Raw genomic sequence first — 7,500 nt, 5'->3', positions numbered from 1 at the left:
ACACACACACACACGCTAATTTAACCTACACAGGGAACAGATTCACTCACTGTCTTAGAGACTCTGTTTTCTGATGTACATAAATTCCCTCTAAAGCTAAAAGTGCACACACACACACACACACACACACACAGACACACACACCACTGTCTGCTTCCAGGTTGGACACTTAGAGCTATTTTATTTTTCCTGGACAAATATCAGGAGGTGAATTTGCAGAGACACACTTGAGTCTTGCTGGAAAAAGCCTTTTGACGGTGAATTTCTTTCCTTTATGTGCATTTGGGTAGCAAAATGAATCCGATTAACTCTAATTGAACATACCAGTGAAAATAAAACAGTTATGTTACATCTCTTGAGAAACAGAGAGCTGGAACCGTGACAAACCCTGCAGCAGGTGTTATGACATCACAAAATATAAAAGCCAGTCAAGTTGCTGTTACAAATAAGGGACCTTTAGACCTTTAGTTTAGTTTGTAAGGTTTTAATTTAAATGTGTTAAAGCATTTGTGGGTGATTTTGATACCTAATAATAATCTTATAACAACTTTTCTACTTTGAAATGTCACTTTAAATGTATAACATTGATTTAAATCAGGTCATAAGTGTGTGTGTGTGTGTGTGTGTGTGTGTGTGTGTGTGTGTACACTGTGTTCCATATTATTATGCAGTTTACCTATCAGTAGGATTTCAGTTAAATAATCATTTCATTTTTGTTTTCCTCGTTTTATTCTCCTGTCATTGTAGATAACTGGTATAAATTTGATAAGGTTTGATGGTTATGTTACCAGGTGACCTTTTAATTAAAGGTAAACCTACTTAAAGAGGTTGTTTCTACAGTACATTATTAAGCAGGACACAGTTTTTATGCAGTACGAGGAGAAAAAGGCATGAAAACAATTATTACACCGAGATCGTCGGACCGTGAAGTTTCTGTCAGAGAAATGAATAGTATTTAAACGGCAGAATCCTCCAGAAGCTTGTAGTCGTGCATAAAGACGAAGATTAATTTACAAACAGTTTTATTCACTGATCGATGCTTTGCTACACCGGATGGTCCAGACGATTGGAGTTCTAGACGGTCAGCGAACGGTCACGAGAAGACGTGACGTCAGTAAGTGACTGGCAGAGTGATGATGTGGGCAGGAATATCGGGAAGTGAGATGACGACCTCAGCAAAATATATATATATAGTTTCTAACCGAACGTTTCGTGCCATAGTATAAAAAGAAGAATCATGCAGGACACGACACCATCCCATAGAGAGAGACGGCATCATGGTGTGGCCACGATCAACCCCTGACTTTATCTTTATTGAGAACTTCTGTATACCTCAAAACAGAAGCTTTGGGACTCAATACCGTTCTCTTCAAATGAAATATAAGCAGAAACTCTACATGGACTAAAGTTTAATGGACAAGAGTGTTGTTAAAGGTGCGGTGCACGATGTTTGAAAGCCAATGTTGACATTTGAAATCACCAAAACAAACACGCCCCTAACCCAAATGGGTGTCACCCCTGTTTTGATAGCTCCACCCCACACATACATACGTAACCCAGGCAACTATTATGGCGGAACCTGCTGGGGCAGCTGGCCGAGGGGGTGTTTTTATCAATAAATGAACTCAGGTTTATAAATGAAAGGTTTAAGCCGCCTTCACACTGCACACGACAAACGGACACGACTGTCGGATTTCGCCCCCTAGTGACAGTCGCACGGAATATGCAATATAATCGTGTAGACGTCAACATGGGAGAGAAGTTAATTCTCGCCGGTCTCGGAAAACCCATTACTAGATGATCGTGAAAAAAATGTTCTCCATTAAGGCGCAACTCTTGCACTAAACGGTGATACTCACCGAGACTTTTTCTCCGAGTCAGGTGGTGTTTTATACACACTGATTTGCAATGTTTTCTTTGCGTCGAGAGTAAAAGCAAGAGCCTGTATTCTCCCTCCATTTATCATGGTGAATGAAGGAATTAATTAATGAAGGAGTAAATACAAACAATCAATACAACAATAAATCCAGAAAGACCGTGAATAATTTTTGAGGAAACATGGACACAACATTAAAAATAATACAATATAAATATTAATAATTTATTACTTTTTTTATCAATAACAATGTATTTAAAACAAAAAGATTGTTTTTGGTAAAGTTTAAAAATTACTAAAGTTAATATTAATACTTTTCAATAATTCTTATCATCTCGCGCACACGAACCTGATAGGACAACATTAGAATACATCACATCCGGTCGGCATATCGGATGCGGTGTAGTCGCACAAGTTCAATTTTTTTAACGGATCCAACGCTCAAATCGGATCCGAAAATTACGGATCCGCAGGTGGTCGGCACCTCACGCAGCGACCTTGCAACTCTCCATAGGAAATGAATGACTTCCGGTTTATCTGCGGTCGTTTGTCGTGTGCAGTGTGAAGGCGGCTTTAGCTCCGTTTCACGCAGAAGACGACATTCAACACCTAGAACCCGAGGCAGAGGTAACGGCAGGTATCCGCCATGTCAATGTTTCAATCGCTTTCGGCTAATGTCAGACAAGTGAACACTCTCTCCACCCATATTGACAAGACACGCCCCTTTCTGCTCATTGGTTACACGTTTGTTTTGTTTGTCGGCCCGACTCGGTTTTCTGAAGCATTTCTCAAACGTCGTGCACCCCACCTTTAAAGTGATAAACAAGGGCTCATAGATTCATGTCTACATCTTCATCTGTGAATGTTTTTTTTTTTTTTATTTCTCTTGAATTTATATTTTGAAAAATGATCTGTCCATGCTAGAAATACTTTGTTTTGAATTAATTATGACCTGTTAAATGTGTTCAGATTGCATTGTGCATTATAACTTGGAACGGTGTCTTTTATGTTCCTTAAAAAAAAAAGCTTTTGTCATCATCAGTTTTGCTTGAACTGATATGAAAGGGGAAGTGGTAGCTCAGTGGTTAAGGTGTTAGACTACTGATCAGAAGGTCATGAGTTTGAATCCCCGGTCCACCAAGCTGCCATTCCTGGGCCCCTGAGCAAGGCCCTTGACCATCAGTTGCTTAGCTGTATAAATGAGATAAATGTATGTCACTCTGGATAATAATTTGGTGTGTGTGTGTGTGTGTATGTGTGTGTATATATATTGTTTCCACAAGCTGCTACACTAGCGTACTAACATGCTAGCATACATCGCTATTGCTGCTTTTTTAATGAGACAGAAGAATACAATGCATGAGGTTCAGGGTCTTGTCTGTTCAGGGGAAAGTCATGGAGGAAAGTCAGAGAAAATGGAGGGGAAATAATGAAGTGAGAGTGAAAAGAGGAGGAAGAAAGGATTCTTAATTCCTCTTGTCTGTGCATACCTCACTAATAACGAGTGATCAAAGACATGCCAAACATCTCTCTCCGTCTCACACACACACACACACACACACACACATGCTGTGTGTCCTTGCATGCTGAGAGAGAGAGAGAGAGAGAGAGAAAAGGAGAAAGAAAAAAGGAAGAGAGGTGAAGGGGAGCGCGCCAAGTGAGACTGACATCAAAGCTCCTTGGGCAGGCCTATTTGGCACCAGATTACTGTGTGTGTGTGTGTGTGTGTCTGACATTCCTTTATTTTGGAAATGGAGGAAATACTAGGGAAAAATCAGTGCCTTTGTTTCTTTTATGAATATTAACATGCTTTAAAATATTCGTATGTGAGACGAACAATTCTTGCACGTTAGATCATTTTTAAAATGATTCGAACATCACATGTTGCTCTGCTTCTTGTTTGACGGAGAGCTGAAATCCTCCTTTATTTTCAGACTATGAAACATATATGATGTGTAGAGGCACAGCTCTGTTTGAACATGTTTTTCTGTGTGTATATTATGTATATTATGTGTATATACACATATATCTTGTAGTTCAGATTGTGAACCATCACAGATTTTGTGATTGATATTTGCACTAAAGCACCAGAGTGACAGAGTGCACTACTATCTGTAGTCACTAGAGGACAGTCAATGAATGGATTTGGCAGTTTCAATCTCTGTGTGTGTGTGCGTGTGTGTGTCTTTGTGTGTGTCTCTGTCTGTGTGTGTGTGTAGGACTGTGTGCAGGACTGTGTGTGTGTCTCTGTGTGTCTGTCTGTGTGTGTGTAGGACTGTCTGTCGGACTGTGTGTCTGTTTCTGTCTCTGTGTCTGTATCTGTCTGTGTATTTCTGTATGTGAGTTTCTGTGTGTTTCTGTGTGTGTGTGTGTGTGTGTGTGTGTGTGTGTCTGTGTGTGTGTGTGTCTGTGTGTGTGTAGGACTGTCTGTCAGACTGTGTGTCTGTTTCTGTCTCTGTGTCTGTATCTGTCTGTGTATTTCTGTATGTGTGTTTCTGTGTCTCTCTGTGTGTGTCTCTCTGTGTGTCTGTGTTTGTGTGTGTGTCTCTGTGTGTGTGTCTGTGTGTGTGTGTGTGTGTCTGTGTGTGTGTGTCTGTGTGTGTGTGTCTGTGTGTGTCGGGGTGTGTGTGTGTGTCGGGGTGTGTGTGTGTGTCGGGGTGTGTGTGTGTGTCGGTGTGTGTGTCGGTGTGTGTGTCGGTGTGTGTGTGTGTCGGTGTGTGTGTGTGTCGGTGTGTGTGTGTGTGTCGGTGTGTGTGTGTGTGTCGGTGTGTGTGTGTGTCTGTCTGTGTGTGTGTAAAGTTTCTTTTATAAAGTAAATCTTTTATAAATGGAGAAGAAAGTGATTCCTTAAACTGTACTAAGAATCCTTGAGTTGTTTTTATTTTATTACTCATTAAAGTGCACTGATATTATATATAACATGTAATAATCTCCTCTACACTTCTGGAAGTCTTTCCACTAGATGTTACAGTGTGTCTGTGTTGATTTGTGTTCGTTCAGCTACAAGAACGTTAGTGAGATCAGACACTGATGTGAGGTGAGGAGGTCTGGGGTTCAGTCGGTGTTCAGTGGTGTTGAGTCAGAGTCAGGGCTCTGTGCAGGACACTCGAGTTCTTCCACTAAAATCTTAACCTCCACACCATGTCTTCATGAAGCTCTGGGGCTTTGTGTACAGTGACGTTGTGCTGGAACAGTGTTTGGATCCACTGAAGGGAAACTGTAAAGCTACAGTTTATATAACTGTGTACTTCTAATGTTGTGGTAACAGTTTGGGGAAGGACCACATACGGATGTGATGGACAGGTGTCCACGTGCCTTAATGTCTCACCCAAAACTGTAATAGTGAATGGACTGAGTGTCAAAATATTTCACATTAAATACACTTATTAACTAATTAAACATTCTGATTGTCTGTAAGTAACTTCATCAACAAATCACTCAGAAGTGCTTTTAAATGTTCAGTCTGTCCAGGCAGGCAGCTATTTATTTATTTATTTATTTATTTATTTATTTATTTAAATTTACCAAAAAACACCTTGACAAACAGCTCAGTGTGTTTTTAGTTGAAACTCAGTGAGAGAGAGAGAGCGATATAAAGAGAGAGAGAGCGATATAGAGAGAGAGAGAGCGATATAGAGAGAGAGAGAGCGATATAGAGAGAGAGAGAGCGATATAGAGAGAGAGAGAGAGAGCGATATAGAGAGAGAGAGAGAGAGCAATATAAAGAGAGAGAGAGAGAGCGATATATAGAGAGAGAGAGAGAAATATAAAGAGAGAGAGAGAGAGAGCGATATAAAGAGAGAGAGAGAGAGAGAGAGCGATATAAAGAGAGAGAGAGAGAGCGATATAGAGAGAGAGAGAGAGCGATATAGAGAGAGAGAGAGAGCGATATAGAGAGAGAGAGAGAGAGCGATATAGAGAGAGAGAGAGAGCGATATAGAGAGAGAGAGAGAGCGATATAAAGAGAGAGAGAGCGCGATATAAAGAGAGAGAGAGCGCGATATAAAGAGAGAGAGAGCGCGATATAAAGAGAGAGAGAGCGCGATATAAAGAGAGAGAGAGCGCGATATAAAGAGAGAGAGAGCGCGATATAAAGAGAGAGAGAGAGATCGATATAAAGAGAGAGAGAGCGCGATATAAAGAGAGAGAGAGCGCGATATAGAGAGAGAGAGAGCGATATATAGAGAGAGAGAGAGAAATATAAAGAGAGAGAGAGAGAGCGATATAAAGAGAGAGAGAGAGAGAGAGAGAGAGAGAGCGATATAAAGAGAGAGAGAGAGAGAGAGCGATATAGAGAGAGAGAGAGCGCGATATAGAGAGAGAGAGAGAGCGATATAGAGAGAGAGAGAGAGCGATATAGAGAGAGAGAGAGCGCGATATAGAGAGAGAGAGAGAGCGATATAAAGAGAGAGAGAGAGCGATATAAAGAGAGAGAGAGAGCGATATAAAGAGAGAGAGAGCGCGATATAAAGAGAGAGAGAGCGCGATATAAAGAGAGAGAGAGCGCGATATAAAGAGAGAGAGAGCGCGATATAAAGAGAGAGAGAGCGCGATATAAAGAGAGAGAGAGCGCGATATAAAGAGAGAGAGAGCGAGCGATATAAAGAGAGAGAGAGCGAGCGATATAAAGAGAGAGAGCGAGCGATATAAAGAGAGAGAGAGAGAGCGATATAAAGAGAGAGAGAGAGCGATATAAAGAGAGAGAGAGAGAGCGATATAAAGAGAGAGAGAGAGAGAGCGATAGAGAGAGAGAGAGAGAGCGATAGAAAGAGAGAGAGAGAGAGAGAGCGGTAGAGAGAGAGCGAGCGATAGAGAGAGAGAGAGAGAGAGAGAGAGATGGGGAAAGAAGACTAAAATTGCTATAATTATCAGCTTTATTCTTATTATTAGTCTCAGTGATTCACCCTCATGAATGTGGCAGAAGTTTTGATATCACAGTCGAAAGCAAAGTGTGTGTGTGTATGTGGGCTTGTCCTTGTCCTTCATTCGTTCTCTTCACTTCTGTCCCAGGCTCCTCCAGCTTTGACCACTCTCGCTGGCACATGACCCCCACACACATACTGAGTAAACAGGAACAATCTTTTGTTTTGACTTTGCCCAGTGTGAAGCAGGAGCTGAAATAAACATGAACGCAGGCCCAAGCGTGTCTCTGCGTCACCTGGGAGCGCTCGTTAATCCGCTTTTCTGGAACGTTCTTCAACCCTGTTGCTCTCTGAGGTCTCCAGCCGAGACCTGGACACATGCGTACAGCACTCTTATGGGACTGTGTGTGTGTGAGAGAGAGAGCGAGAAAGACAGAGAGTGAGCGAGAGACAGAGAGCGAGAGAGACTCACACATGCATGTATCTGCTTGCTGTTCATGTGGGACAGTGTCTTTGTGTCTTTGTGAGACTGAGAAATAAACTTTGTGTATTGGTGGTGTAGCAGCTTTAAATTCTCTTTTCCTTGATGTAAATAAGGTGTGTCTGTGTGTGCATCTGTCTGTCTCTGTGTGTGCATCTGTCTGTCTCTGTGTGTGCATCTGTCTGTATCTGTGTGTGCGTTTGTCTGTCTCTGTGTGTGCATCTGTCTGTGTCTGTGTGTGCGTTTGTCTGTCTCTGTGTGTGCGTTTGTCTGTCTCTGTG

At 41.7% G+C, this 7,500-nt stretch overlaps 1 protein-coding gene across 2 annotated transcripts in view; it reads left to right on the top strand.

The window, feature by feature from the left end:
• The window catches only part of ehbp1 (EH domain binding protein 1), a 162,966-nt gene that overhangs the window by 20,267 nt on the left and 135,199 nt on the right, over positions 1-7,500 (top strand). The window lies entirely within an intron of this gene.

This window comes from Tachysurus vachellii, chromosome 10 (genome assembly GCF_030014155.1).
Source record: "Tachysurus vachellii isolate PV-2020 chromosome 10, HZAU_Pvac_v1, whole genome shotgun sequence".
Taxonomy (NCBI): Eukaryota; Metazoa; Chordata; class Actinopteri; order Siluriformes; family Bagridae; genus Tachysurus; species Tachysurus vachellii.
The sequence above is the reverse complement of the archived record's forward strand: the minus strand, read 5'-3'. Positions and strand labels throughout refer to the sequence as shown.